This window comes from Fukomys damarensis, unplaced genomic scaffold (assembly GCF_012274545.1).
Source record: "Fukomys damarensis isolate Sample0158 unplaced genomic scaffold, DMR_v1.0_HiC HiC_scaffold_8, whole genome shotgun sequence".
NCBI lineage: Eukaryota > Metazoa > Chordata > Mammalia > Rodentia > Bathyergidae > Fukomys > Fukomys damarensis.
In genome coordinates, this window is record NW_022900920.1 from 3395125 (window position 1) to 3410012 (window position 14888).

The 14888-nt window shown below is 33.7% G+C and overlaps 1 protein-coding gene and 1 long non-coding RNA gene across 4 annotated transcripts in view; both read right to left on the reverse strand.

Moving 5' to 3' along the window:
- The window catches only part of Hpse2 (heparanase 2 (inactive)), a 770839-nt gene that overhangs the window by 343292 nt on the left and 412659 nt on the right, over positions 1-14888 (reverse strand). The gene's annotated exons all lie outside the window — the stretch shown is intronic.
- LOC104872299 overlaps positions 3746-14888 on the reverse strand; it is a 133380-nt gene continuing 122237 nt past the window's right edge. Inside the window, exon 3 of the long non-coding RNA XR_002025853.1 lies at positions 3746-3793. This is a non-coding gene — a long non-coding RNA (uncharacterized LOC104872299). The remainder of the gene's footprint in view (positions 3794-14888) is intronic.

Sequence of the window (14888 nt, forward strand, 5' to 3'; positions counted from 1 at the left end):
AAATGAACACTCAAATGTAAAAGTGCTTCATAAAAACATTATATATTGAAACTGCTAGAAAGTATTATGACTGATGATCTCATATTTACTACTTGGTTAAATGGATGTAGTATTTCTCAAGTAACTAGATTGTTGTGTAGATGTTGTAGAACAGTTATTTTATGTCTCTAAATCTCATGTGTCAGAATAAACTTTGCATACATTTAAATTTGCCTTTAAAAATTACTAATTTTAAAATCTATTAGAAAATTTTAAAAAATTAGATAATAATTTTATAGTCTAGATAAGTAGAATATAATGAATCTCTAAATATATATTACCTAGATTCAATATTCAAAATTTTGCCTTTTTTGGTGTGGTAAAATATAAATAATGCAACATTTATAATTTTCATCATTTTTAACTGCAACATTTAGTGGTATTAAGTACATTTTTTGTTTGGGAATTATTTTAATTTTTTTCCATTAAGTTTATTGGTACAATTTAGGTCTATAATACAGTTACATTAATCATTGGGATCTTGTACCTTTATATAACATATCTTGGTTCTTATTTTTTCCTTATTCCTCTGCCCTCTTCACCCCCTCCACCCTATTTACAAAGACTTTGTTTCCATGTTTTTCCTTTTCTCATATTTTTTCTTTTCCCTTCTTACCTTTTCCCTACCCCTCCCACTTCCCCTACTCCTTTAGACTTTTTCTTCCTATTACACAAAATCAATTATACATTTTGACCCTTATTTATACTTTTATATTTCCACACCTGAGAAACTATTTGGTATTTACACATGTGTGTGCTATTAATTTCACTTAAGAGTATGGCCTCAATGTGCATCCAGTTTTTGGAGAATGACCCATGTGCTGCTGAAAAGAATGTATATTTTGATTTTATGAGGTGGAACACTCTGCATTAAATACATTTAACAGTGTGTGTCTGCTTTTCTTATATCTTCTAAATGTCCACACAATTCCCACCTATCCACTTGATTATGAACACCTTATTTTATTTTTCCAGTACCAGAGATCAAACTCTTGGCCTTGCACTTGTGAGGCAGGTGCAGCACCACTGAGCTACATCCTGGCCCTGAAAACCTTATTTCTAAATTAGATATCTGACACTTCAATTTTCTTCCAAATTGGTATGCAATTTTTTGCACTAAACCTCAGCTTCCTGTCTGAAAGAATGAGTATCATGACAAGTTTCTGTTATGACATGTAAGGGATGCTCCATAATATCAGGGAGCAAGTACCTGTTTATGTTAGTTCACCTGCCCCCATCATCTATATGGTTCCGAGAAGTCGTACTCATTCATGTGAGGCTCTCAAGGTGTTTTTTTGAAATATGTATTTTCTTGACATTTCTTTACAATTCCCTTGTACCTTATCTAGATGAGGCACATGAACATAATTAAGTTCTCAATAAGATAATAGTCTTTATAGGAAAGTAATGAGTTCCATATATATAAAAAAAATGTGTGTAGATATATATATATATATAGTATTCAATTATAAAATAATTATAAAAGTAATATAACAAATCATTTCCTCAAATCATTGCAGCCATTTATTCAAGTACAAAAATCACAAAGATATTTAACTTCCCTTTAATACTGGAGTCACTATGAAGAACACAAGAAAATTCAGACTGACCTCTTCTGGGCCACTGCTTTAGCCTCCCTCATCTATGACAAGTTCTTTCCAGCCTCATGTTACCTTTGTGCACACTAAGTCAGAAGATATTCTCAGACTAACTCCTTTGCCTTGAGTTATTTTACAAACACCAATGGATGACTCATGTAAATGACTTCAGCCTATAACACTATATGAGATGCTCTAAAATCAACATCCCTGGGGACCTGTGGTAGGAGGATTGAAAGTTCAAGCTCAGCCTGGGCAGCTTATCAAGAATTTGACTCAAAGAAAAGGTGAGGAGCCTGAAGATAAAGCTAAGCATGAAGGCTCTGAGTTAAACCTTTAATCCTAGAAAAACAACAACAACAACAACAACAACAACAACAAAATAATCAACACATCTAACCAACAGTTCTGACTCCAAGAATCTTCTGAACACCAAAAGGAGAATAATCAAAACTGAATCCATCATCCCTCCAAATTCATTTTCCCTCTCAGAAATTCTTTTTGCTGACTATACTATTACCTTCTTTGCCATCCATTTTAAATGATAACCTCAGCCTTCTATTTTTTTAAATCCCCTATCTCCTACCTCCAATTCAATTCCAACAAAAGGGATTTTTTCCCCTAATAATGTTTTTTTGACTTGTTCTTCTTTTTTCCGGATTCACTAATTGGGGCATTAAAACTTAACATAATTAATGCAATAACTCAGGTAGTCAATAAAATATACTTTGTAGCATACAATGTTTAATCAAGAAGTTAAAATTCTGAACTCTTAGGAATGAAGTGAGACCCATAGTTCAGAAGCCTTCAACTAACACTTCAGAGAGTTTGAAAAGACATGAATTCTTTTTCTGAGCCAGGAAAAAATATACACAGTTTTCTTTATTGATAAAGCATGTTAGTTTATAACTAGGTCTGAATAATGCAAACATCTGATAATCTTCAGAGATTTCACACCAACAGAATGTGAATACAATCTGGACCTTCTCAAATACAGCTCACATTTCTCTAATTTTTACAATGTCTATATAAAAACTTATATTCCAATAATTACCTTGAGACCATCCTTCAAAGGTGCCATAAAGTTCCAGTCTTGATAGTTCCCAATTAGTGTCCTAACTACATAGCTCTAAAGTTCTATTTTACTAGCTTGACATGCAAGCTAGAGCTTATGTTAACTGAGAACGTGTATTTTTAATGAATGGTTTTCATTAAAACTAAGCCTCTGGCTATACAAAACAACTAACTTCCAGATTTTAGTTTTTCACTTAGATTTTTCTCCTGTAATCTAGTATAGGCCATACATCTACCTTCCCAGTTGTTTTTTTCAGATAATACCCCATTGATATTCACTCACTCCAGTGATCTTGGCCTCAAGGTTTCAAGAATAAGCATACAAAAAATTAACACATATTGTTTATTGTTGCATTGGTTTAGAAAATAATTTTGGCCATAACCTTAATGTCTATTCACAGGTGGGCAGAAGAGTGGGTGAGAGGGTATAGGTGAAACAAAATTGACACAAATTAGTAAAATGACACTCAATTAATAAAAATTGAGTGATGGGTTCATCACTCTCTGTTCTCTCTGTTTTTTAAAGCTGTTTGATAGGTTTTTCACAGTGATTTTTAAAATTTAAGATAATATTGATATAATGGAATTATTAGAAAAAATTAGGATTGATAATCTACCATAGCATTATTTCTGGAAGCATAGGTTTAAGTGAGAAAGAAAAGTTATAGTAAGTGTAGGATAGCTCCATTTTGGGGTTTCATGTGTTTGTACCCACAGACAATCGTTGGTACAGAAACCCAAACTACCATATAACCCTGTCAATTAAGAGGGGTAAGCATGGGTGATCATGTCTTACTCTACATACTAAAAAATCTGAAAATTACAATGAATATTAAAAACTAAAATATTTAGAACTAGATTGACCTGGAGAACTATTTTCTTGGGAGCATTAAATTCAAAGGAATACTAAAGATATATGTCTATACTTCAAAGCATGCTTCATAGTAAAGGCAAAATCCATTTATCTGGCTTATTTTTTCAAATCATTGACTTTAAGTAAGTGCTTTTCATACACACTTACCTTATCTGGGTTTGCCTTCTGTTACTTCCTGGTAAGGTTTTATTTAATTCTTTGATCTTTCCTATAATAGGCAGAACAGACGGAGGAAAACCATAAAAGATTTTCTTGCCCTTTAGTCTAAATTAGTAATTTTCTGTAAAATCATAGTAGATATTGATTTTTGTCTCTGTGGTAACCAAAGAGCTATTAACTTTATGTTTGGCCCAAAGATACACCTACAATGGCCCTAAAAATAATCTGCAATCTTCCTTACTTTTGTGCTGCTAATTGCTGTGATTTTTCAGGTTCAAGTTTCCCTTCTTTTTACCATCATCCCATCCAATCTGGATCAGGTACCTTCCTATATCACAATACTTGTCATACTATACTGAAATTGTTTACTTATTTGCTTTCCTTGTAAGATTCTAAAAGGGCTTCAAACAAAGTAGATCTGGGTTTTGTGAGTCTTAAAACTAATATAATCTAGAAAGCCTTCATTAAGGGAAGAATATAGAACTGCAAATTCCCAAATTATATATAAATATGTATATGTCATAACATTATTGGAAACTTAGAGATTAAGATCCATGTTCTGTGAGACTTCTTTAGACAATTTATCAGAAATTTTACTTAGAATTGTATTCTGATTATAACTAGTTTTTCCCTTCCTATTATTACTAGTACTCACAAGGGCCTGTGCAATGATAGATCTTAACATCTAAGCTTCATTAGCTGTACCATAAATCTATGATTTTTTCATTGTTAAATTTTCAACACTCAATATAGTGCCTTAAACTTAGGTTCTCAAAATATAGCTGTCATACAGAAAGACAATTATGCATAAGTTAATCCTCCATTTACCAGACCCCTGCTATAAATGTTTCTGTGGCTTTCACGCCACTGTTCTTTTTACATTCATTTTGGGGAACCGGTACACACACACACACACACACACACACACACACATATGAATATTTTGATCATATTTGATACCTTTAAAGATAAACAACTACTGTATAATCCAACTTTTGCCTTCCTCTCCAACTGCATCTTGATCTCTCTTTTTCACTACACTCCAATTATACTGGCCTTCTCACTTTCGCAGGACCTTTCCATGGATGGCTGCCTCTGGCTAGACCCTTCTTCACATCCCAGTTCCACCCTATAAAGCTCAGTTCAAATTATAACTGTCCAGATGTCTAGACTAGGTTAAACTTCCCATATTCTCACTCATGAAATTCCCTAATTTTTCAAAATATTTTTCAGAATTATAAGCACAGAGTTGTATAAAAGTAGGTTAATACCTATTTTGCTACTGGAATGGAAACTCAATGGGCTCTCATAATGTGTTTGTTTGTTCATTGTTGTTTCAGCATGTGTACATGCTGTATCCAGAGTAGGTGCTAATGAACACTGAACCCAACAGGATACGTCTCAGTATGTACTGCAGGAAATGTAGTGTCATTACACTGGCCAAAGGGAACGAAATATTTTATTCTAATAGCTGATATTTATTATGTACTGAATGGTAAGCTTTGTAGCAAATTCTATGCAATTATCTCATATGCTCTTCAGAACAATTCTATGAAGCAAATAGATCTTAGGTTAACTTTGTGTATTTCTATTAAAAAATTCTACTGGATTTTGGCTAGAATTTTATTCACTATGCAGATCATTCTAACGATCAGACTGGCATCTTAATAATCCAAACCATGAGCATAGTACATATCTCCATTTATTCAGTTATTCTTTGAATAATTGTATCACTGTTTTATAGTTTTCAGCATATAGATCTGACACATATTTTGCTAGGGTTACACCTAATCATTTCATGGTTTTGGATAAAAACTGTTAATGATATTTATAAAAATTTCAGTTTCCAATATTTTATTATTAGGATATAGAAATAAAATTTTTATATTGCTCTGGTATGTTAAAAGCATGCTATCAGTTACAGTGGTGCTTTTGTGAATTATTTGATATTTCCTAGACAACATGCTGTGATTGCAGACAATTTTTATTATTTCAATCTAAATATCTTTCTATTTTTTTCTTGCCTAATGCCTTACTGAATAGAAGTAGTAAATGTGGACATCCTTATTTGATTCTTCATCATAGATAAAAGCATTAAACTTTTCAGGTGTAATCATGATAGTGATTTTGGTAGTTGCTCTTTATCAAGTTGAAGAAAGTTCATTGTATTTCTAGTTTGCTGAGTTTTCATCATTAGTAGAAACTGATTTTTTTCATGCTTTCTGCATGTATTTAGGAGTCATATGTTTTTTATCTTTAGTATAAATAATATTGATTTTTAAGGTATAGAACAAGGCCACACAGCTTCTGTTACCATGTGATCTCCAAAATGGGAGACCCACAGGAGAATACTGGAAACCTTGAAAGCCAAAAATGTTATAATTCCAGTCTCTTATGTGGTTCAAGGTAAATAAGTAAATTAATCTGTAATGGTGGAGTAAAAGGCAGCAGCAAAACACAACTTCCCTAGGACCTAGAATCAATATATCTGGAAAATAACAACTTAGAAAAGAGAAAGAGATATCTGGGAGTCAAGAAAGAGCTGACAGGAAAGTCAGAAATTACAGAGAAATTGAAGACAACACAGAGAAAAGAACAGAGTAGTCTGGAGCATAACCCCAGATTCTGGGGGCAGGATCTGTTTTCACAAGCAAGAAGTAAGCCCAGAGAAGGTTTTCAATGCCAGTGATAAAGAATAGACAAGTAGCACTGGCCCCTCAACTGCTTCATGCCCATGTTATAGAAAGCTGTAAATGGAGTGTGTGGTTTTACTTTGAAAGTGAATCTTTCCACATGGCAGGCTAGGGATGGAGAAGAAATCAACTATAATGATTCATGATAACCCACTCTGTCTCCTATGCAGAGCGCACTTTCATTTTTGTTTTTATTCCTTTCTCTCTTTGTTCAGGCCAAGTTCACTCTACTAAGCTTGTTCTTTTCTTACCCCTTCACCTCTCACTTCTCAAATAAACCTTTGGCACCTTTGTTGGCTTTTCTTGTCCAACTCTTTGAGGCAAGAGGGTCTGGAATGTGTTTAATTGTTGAACCATATCTAAAGAAACTATCTGGGAGTATTTTGACATTGCCAGCTGAGAGATAATGAAACCACACCACTGAACAGATGGAATTATCAGATGCCTACAGAATTTTTCCTGCAACAGAATGCATATTTTTTCTAAGCAGGATGGGAGCTTTTTTCCCCCTCAAAATCAACTATATCAAAGTCCAAAAAGCATATTTAAATAAATTCAAAAGAGTTGAAGTTATCACATAATCTTATATACTATCAGATCATAGCAGAATAAAACTAAGAGCAACAGCAACAGAAATCACAGATATATATTAAATAAATACTACAATGGGTCACAGAGTCAGAAAAGAAATGAAAATTTCCTAGAATCAAATGATAATGGAAGTACAGTGATACCTTGCTTATCAAATGGTTCCAAGCTCAAACTTTCCACTACCCAAATAGTAAAGTTTGAAAAAAATCTGCTTGGTGTTCATAACTTTGATAATCGAAAAGAAAATTTGACTTGAAAAAAGCTAAACAGGCCAAGAGTGAGTAACACATGGACACGAGGGTTGATGCTTCAGCCTAAACACTGCTCTCACCCGGACAATACAGAGTGGTTTGTCAGTGTGTTAACATTCATCATTTTACTTTTTTCTTGAGCTTCATTTGCACAGAATATCGTAACTGTGGCTCCACAGAAAGTTAGTGATATCAGCAGTAAAGCTAAGAGAAAAATTGTGAGAACCATGTAAAGTAGAGAAAGAAATCATTGTGAAATGTGTTAAAGTTCTGGAAAAATGAATTTATAAGTAGAATTTTGGGGTCTCAGAACCAATTATTTGGTTTTTCCATTATTTATTATGGGAAAAATATGTTCGGCTCTCCAACTTTTCATTGTTTGAACACAGAGTTGGAACAAATTGAGTTCAACAACTGAGTTATCACTACACAACATAAAAAAACCTATAGGACACTATTAAAGCAGCTGTAAGAAGGAAGTTTATACCTGTGAATAGAAACATTAAAAGGATAGAGCAATCCTAAATAACCTAATGAAGGAGGAAAAAACAATGCAAATCCAAAAGTAAGTAAAATATTATAAAAATCAGAGTGGAAATTAGTGGAATTGATAGAAAAGAAGAAGCAATGAACCAAAGATCTAATTCTTTGAAAGGATAAACAAGATTGATAAACCCTTACCCCAAATTACTGAAAGAATGAAAAACTATTCCATGTTAATGCAGTTAGAAATGAAAAAGGCAAAATCAAAAGGGTCACTGCTCAAATCCAGAGGACTATAAAATTTCAAAAAAAGAAAACTTGTATATTTCAATAACTTGGAGAACCTAGAAAAAATGAATAAATTTCTAGCCACATATGAATCATCAAATTGAACCCAGAAGATACAAACACCTTGAACAGAAAAATAAGAGGCAATGAAATACAGGCAGTTTTAAAAAAATACTTTACCACCTAAGAAAAGCTCACCATGCAGTGGATTCACCACAAATTTTTACCAGAATATCAGGGAAAATCTAAAGCGAATACTTCTCAAACTCTTGCACAAAAACAAAAGGGAAAAGCACTAACAAACAAATGAATTCCTGCAAGCTTGCGTTACCCTGATAGCAAAATCAGGCAAGAACTTAACCTGAATCTAGAGGCCAGTTTCCTTAATGAACATAGATGCAAACATTCTCAACAAGACACTTGTAAACAAAATACAACAAATTATTAAAAGGATTATCCTTTGTGTCTAAGTCAGCTTCAGCTCAGCAATGCCAGAATGGTCCAACATATGTAAATCAACAGATGAAATGTATCACACAAACAGAAGCAAGGCAAAAATCACACGATAATCTCAATAGATGCAGAAAAATCCTGGATAGGCAGAATCAATATTGTCAAAATGGCTATATTACCAAAAGTGATACATAGATTTTATGCTATTCCAATTAAAATATGAACAGCACTCTTCACAGAACTAGAAAGAAAAATTCTCAAATTTATGTGGAACCAGAAGAGATTCAGGATAGTAATAGCAATGCTAAATAACAAGAGCAAAACAGAAGGCATTATAACTCTGGATTTCAAGTTATACACACAGCTACAGTAATAAAAATAACAGGATGCTCACATAAAGAAATAGATATGTTGAGGCCGGGGATTTAGCTCAGTCGTTCCTCCTCCTGCCTTGCAAGCACAAGGATCCGAGTTCAATCCCCGGTACCAAAAACAAAAACAACAAAAAAAAGCAGATATGTTGACCAATGGAAGAGAATTTAAAATGCAGAGACAACCTCATTCAGCTGTCTGAGTTTTGAAAAGGCGGTCAAGAACTTGTGCTGAAGAAAAGAAAGCCTCTTTAACAAAAGGTGCTGAGAAAACTGATTATCTACATGTATAAAAATGAGTCTAGACCCATATCTCTCATCTTGAACTAAAATCAAATCAAAATGGACCAAAGACCTAGATATAAAAATAAAACCACTTAATCTCTAGAAAATGAAACCCTTGAAGACATATGCATAAGCAAGCACTGAACAAAATCCTAATTGCACACATACACACACACACACACACACACACACACAAGAATTGGCAAATGAAATTGTTTGAAATTAAAAACTCCTGCACAGCAATGAGAACAGAATGAAGAGAACTTAAAAATGGGAAATATTCTTTGTTCAAAGATTTTTAAAACTATGTGCATCACTTCTTTGTTTAATAAATAGAGTAGTATTTTGGTAATCTATTTCTTTTTGAGTGAGCTTTGGTGGTTTGTTAATTTTATTTAAGCTCTTCAAATGTTATTTTTCTGGGACCGGGGATCAAACTAAGAACCCTGTGCTAGGGAGGCAGGCCTGGTGCAACTGAGCCAAATCCCCAGCCCCATAAACTCTCCAATTTTGAAGCATATAACCTGTCTCTCTCTTGAGCTGTTTATCAACTTTATTGTTCGTTTCAAAGAACCAACTTTCATTTAATCAGTTTTCTGTATTCTTATTCTCTTACAAACCTTGCTGATTCTTGTTCTTTACACTATTTCCTTCCTTCTACTTGCTTTGGGTTTACCTTTTTCTTCTTACAGTTTAATTTTGAAGTTTATAATTTTGATGTTCAAATAAGTATTTAAAGCTATAAAATTTTGCCACAGCACTCTGGGTATATCACACATAACAGTGTATTTTCATAATTAATTTAAGATATTTATATATTTAAAAATTTCTTTCTGGCTTCCTCTTTGTTTTGTGTGTTATTTAGATATGTGTAAATTTACAAAATACTTGCAGGATCCTCCAAGTGCCTTTTTTCTACTTAAATGTTTTAATTTTTTTATTAGTACATGTGTGTGATACATAGTCATTACATTTAGCTTGGGGAACTGATACTTATAAATATCACATCTGATCACTTTTACTCACCCTGATACCCTTAGCCCTCTCTTGTCTTCTCCAGACCCCCTTCCTACTCTACAATGTCTACCTCCCTGTTTCCTAATATATCTTTTCATTTTGCTCTTTAAATTATTTATGTTTTGGGTGTGTCCTAATAGAAAAACCATGTGATATATAACCTTTAATGACTGACTTATTTCACTTTACAGTTTATGATCACTCCTTTCTAGCGAATAGTTAGAAAATATACAAAGTAGAAAAGCAAATGACAACAATAGTTAAAAGATGGAAAGTGGATGAATGGACTTAAGTGCTTTATGGCTATTGCATTGTCTAGTAAATTATAAAAATTACTAAATTATGATACTAATTTATAATACTCTAATATTAAAGTCAAGAATGCATGCCATAATTTCAGAGAAATCACTAAAACTTTTAAGATGCTTAAAAAGAAACATTATTTATAGCTTCTCTATTTTTGTCGTTTTTTTGTTTGTGTGTGTGTGTGTGTGTGTGTGTGTGTGTGTGTGTGTGCCTGAGCTAAATCCCTGGCCCTATAGCTTCTCTTTGACATATACAAATTATCAGCATCACTAAACTTGTGCTCTGAGACCATTATTAAGTAAAATAGGGATCACTTGAATAAAAGCACTACAGTACCATGGTAGCCACCAGTGTGATAACTGAAAGAGCTACTAAGTGATGCCAGTGCAGCCCAGAAATGCTAGGCAAAGGAATGATTCCCATCTAAGAACAGACAGAGTGGGTCCATGAGTGATTTCATCACAATTCTCAGAAAAGTGCTCAAATTAAAAGTTATACATTATTTATTTCTGGAATTTGTATTAGTCAGTTTTCTCTTGCTGGGATAAAGTACCTGACACTCACAACTTAAAGGTTTGTTTTTGGCTCATGGTTTCAGACATTCAGTCTGTGGATGGCTGGCTCCAAAGGCAGAAGCATCATGGCAGAATGACATGATGCAGGAAAGCTTCTCATCTCCTGGTGGTAGAAAACATAGAGTGTTGGGAAGAACTAGAGAAGAAGGGGCCAGGAACCAGACGGAGTCCCCAAGGTTGCACCCCATGGCCCACTTCCTCCAACTGCATGCCATCCCTAACCCATCCAGCTATGATCTCATGAATGGGCTTATCGGGTTAGTGGTCCAATCGTCTCTCCAACAGTCTCTTAATCCAGTCAAGTTGACAGTGAAGATTAATTACCACACATATTTTTATCAGACCTAATAATAGGTTTAAGTGAAACTATGGAAAGCAAAACTACAGATAAAGGGGAACCACCATATCCAGCCTATCACCCAAGAATTTCTAGTCATGTACCCGACAAAAATGGAAACATGATCACTGAAAACTGAAAATGTCTTTTTAGATTTCTTGTACACAAATATTATTTTAATAGTCCAAAACTGGAAATCACCCAAAAGTTCATCAATAATACAATGAACAAACTTGATACATTCAAATAGCAGAATATAAGATTTGATAATAACGAACTACAGGTAAATGGTACAATGTACACAAATCTCACAAAAATAATGTCACAAGAGGAGCCCAACAAAAGACAGTACATACTCTATGTTTTGTACATATGAAGTTCAAAACCAGGGAAGATTAATTTATGATTTTCAATGCCAGCACGGTGCTTATTTTCACATAGGACATGGTGCTTAGTTAGTGGTAGTTACTTGGTGCTAATAAAGATTTATTTGCTAATCTTGGTGGTTGTTGCACAAATGTGTTCAATTCTCTGCATGTGTGTTTTAATCCATTCATATGATTAAAAGTAATACAGAACATTTTGTCCTCATTTTAATTTTCCACAGTTCTAGAAGATATTTTGTGTGTGCTTGTGTCTCTTACCATCACAGAGGCTAGCTAAGTAAATAAAGTTGCTTTTTACCTTATCTTTAAGATGGAGTTAATCATCAGATGCTTCAGAAAGCCATGTAATTTTTAATATGCTATGATTCCATAAACTAAGAAAGTTTGTCACATTTTGCTTCTCAGATTAAAATTATTTTATTCCTATAAATTATTAATTTGGGCCACCTGAAGACATAATTAAATGCTGTATGTTGCTTACACAACTGAAATTACTCAATGAGTCTACTTTATTTTCAAGAAAACATGTTAGAGAGTTCTGTTTCTGTTTTTAAAATCCATTTAATAGCTTACTTCTAGTATAGCACTTAGGCCTCATTTCAACTATGTAATTATTTTTCTATCTTCTTCAGAAAACTATAAATTTAAGGATAGACATTCCTTCCACCTCTCCCTCCCTTTTATTTACTCAATAAATATTTAGCAAACACTTATTATGTATCAAGTACCACGCTAACCATTCAGGGTATAATATTGAGGATTAAAAATGGATATGATGTTTCAGATCTTACAGCTAACATGATAGTAGGAGAAATGCACAGTACTCAAGTTATTATACAAAAATATAATTACAACTAACTGGAGATTTATGGCCCTTCAGAGTTTTTCAGTCCAAGGAATTTGATCTAGTTCTTGGATGTTTGTGAAATGAGGAGAAGCAATGGTTTCCTCAGAGAGGTGATGCTTCAGCTGAGCTTTTCTGAAGGAAAAATGTACGAAGAGTGAATGGAGAGAAAAGCATATGGATATAGGGAATGTTATAGGCAGACTGGGGTAAGTATGTAGGTAATTACTTAAGGAAAGGCCAGAGAATTTTGTAAGATGTCAACTGTATAGGTCCTTATGTATTGCTTTTCTTTGACCACGGTTGGCTTTTTTCCTGCCATTTAGACTTTAGCTCAAATGGAACCTACTCACACCAGGCCTTATTTAACTCCCCAACATAAAATTTAGTCACTGAAGTTGAAAAAAATATTCCCTCCTTCTTTACTCACAAAATCTCTTTTATTAATACTCCTCTGAACAGACAGGGGCTTGTGGTTAGATGGCTTCCTTGAATCCTAGTTGAGTTTGTCATCTATGTCTCATTACTGTTGCTAGAATACCATGGATATGTGACATAATCCTAGCCAATGAAACAAAAGGGAAATTTACTTCTGAGGAAAAGATAGAAAGCACCTGGGTACTTGATATACCTGACTACTTAATTAACAAGCTAGAACTGCACTACTTCTAGACTCATTATTTAAATTGTTCTTAGTTCAACTCAGCTGTTGCGGCAGAAAATACTCATCTTTAGATATTAACACATCATTGTAGTTTAATTCTGTATATAGTATCTATCTTCATTGATTTTAATGTATTTATTTTTATACTAAAATTTATGCTCCAAAACATGAAGTCCTTTTTCACTTGTTCACTATTGTATTCCTAGTATTGAGAATAGTGCCAAGTATATAATAATACAATAAACATTTATTGAACACATTAGAAAAATGAAAGATTTCAAGTGCTGATATGTGTAGGGACAAAAAAAAACAACCTGATGCTATTTCTAATTTATAAAAATTCATGTTATTGCACTGTATAAAATGTTAACTTAAAATAGCAACACTGAGATAAGAATAGAAACAAGAGTCAAAATAGGGTTTGTAAAATATCTTAATGGCAGATTTGAAGCATGGCCCCAAATTCTCTGACAGACTTCCATTGAAAGGTAGAGTGTATGTCTCTGAATCTTGATTCTGTGATTACTGGAACGAAAATTTCCAGGAATGACAATGTGCCAGTTTCTAAGTCATCTTCAAAATTTGCCTTTTTGCTGTTTCTACTTCTCACCATTTATAAATCTTGCTTTTAGTACTCAGCTTCATGAAAAAGACACATAATCCAAAGAGAGATCCATGTGGAGAGGAAATAAGGCCCCTACCCTTTATCCTCAGCAGGCCTTGTGTTTGCTACAAGTCACTAGCCATGTGAGTCAAGCCTATGGGAAATGGATCCACCAGCTTCTGGGTCAAGCTGGATGGATGGCTGATGCCAAAAGGAGTAGCACTGGACCTTCCATGACAATCTCTGCATAAATGAAAACTTGTGAACTAAATAATCATTATTTGAAACCACTAGTTTTGGGAAAGTGGTTTGTTACTCAGCAAACTATAACAGCCTTCAACAGAAAAGAGCAGAAATATGTTTAAAGAATTACAGTTTAAATTTGGTTACAAAGAGGAACAGTAATGATAGCTATTAAAAATGCTAGTTAAATGACTGGAATCATGAAAGGTAGATGAATTATATACTTTTTCATGTGGTAAAAGTTAATAGGTAAAAGCTGCTTTAAGATTGTTTGGCATTGGTGTCACTATTGGCACCATCACCATATTGAGCTGATACTGACTATATCAGCTTACTACATCAACAGGTAACGGTTAACTTTATTTTTCCACCTGGTTAACTCATGGTACCCAAATATTTGGTCAAATATTAGTCTAGATACTTCTGTGAAGCTGTTTTTAGAAAAAATTAACAAATAAAACAGGAAACTTTGGTAATGCAGATTACCTTCCATAATGAGCATGAGCCTCACTCACACAAATAGTTGAGGGCCTCAACAGAAAAGAAAAAAAAGCCTTACCTCCTCAAAGATAGGTTGAATTTTTCCAACAAATTGTATTTTCATTCAAACAGTAATGTTTTTCTGGGTGTCCTGATTGCCAGCCTAATCTTGCAGATTTTGGAGTTGCTAGTCTCTATAATCACAGGAGCCAATGCCTTATAAATCGGTCTCTTATGCCTCTCTCTCTCTCTCTCTCTCTCTCTCTCTATCCC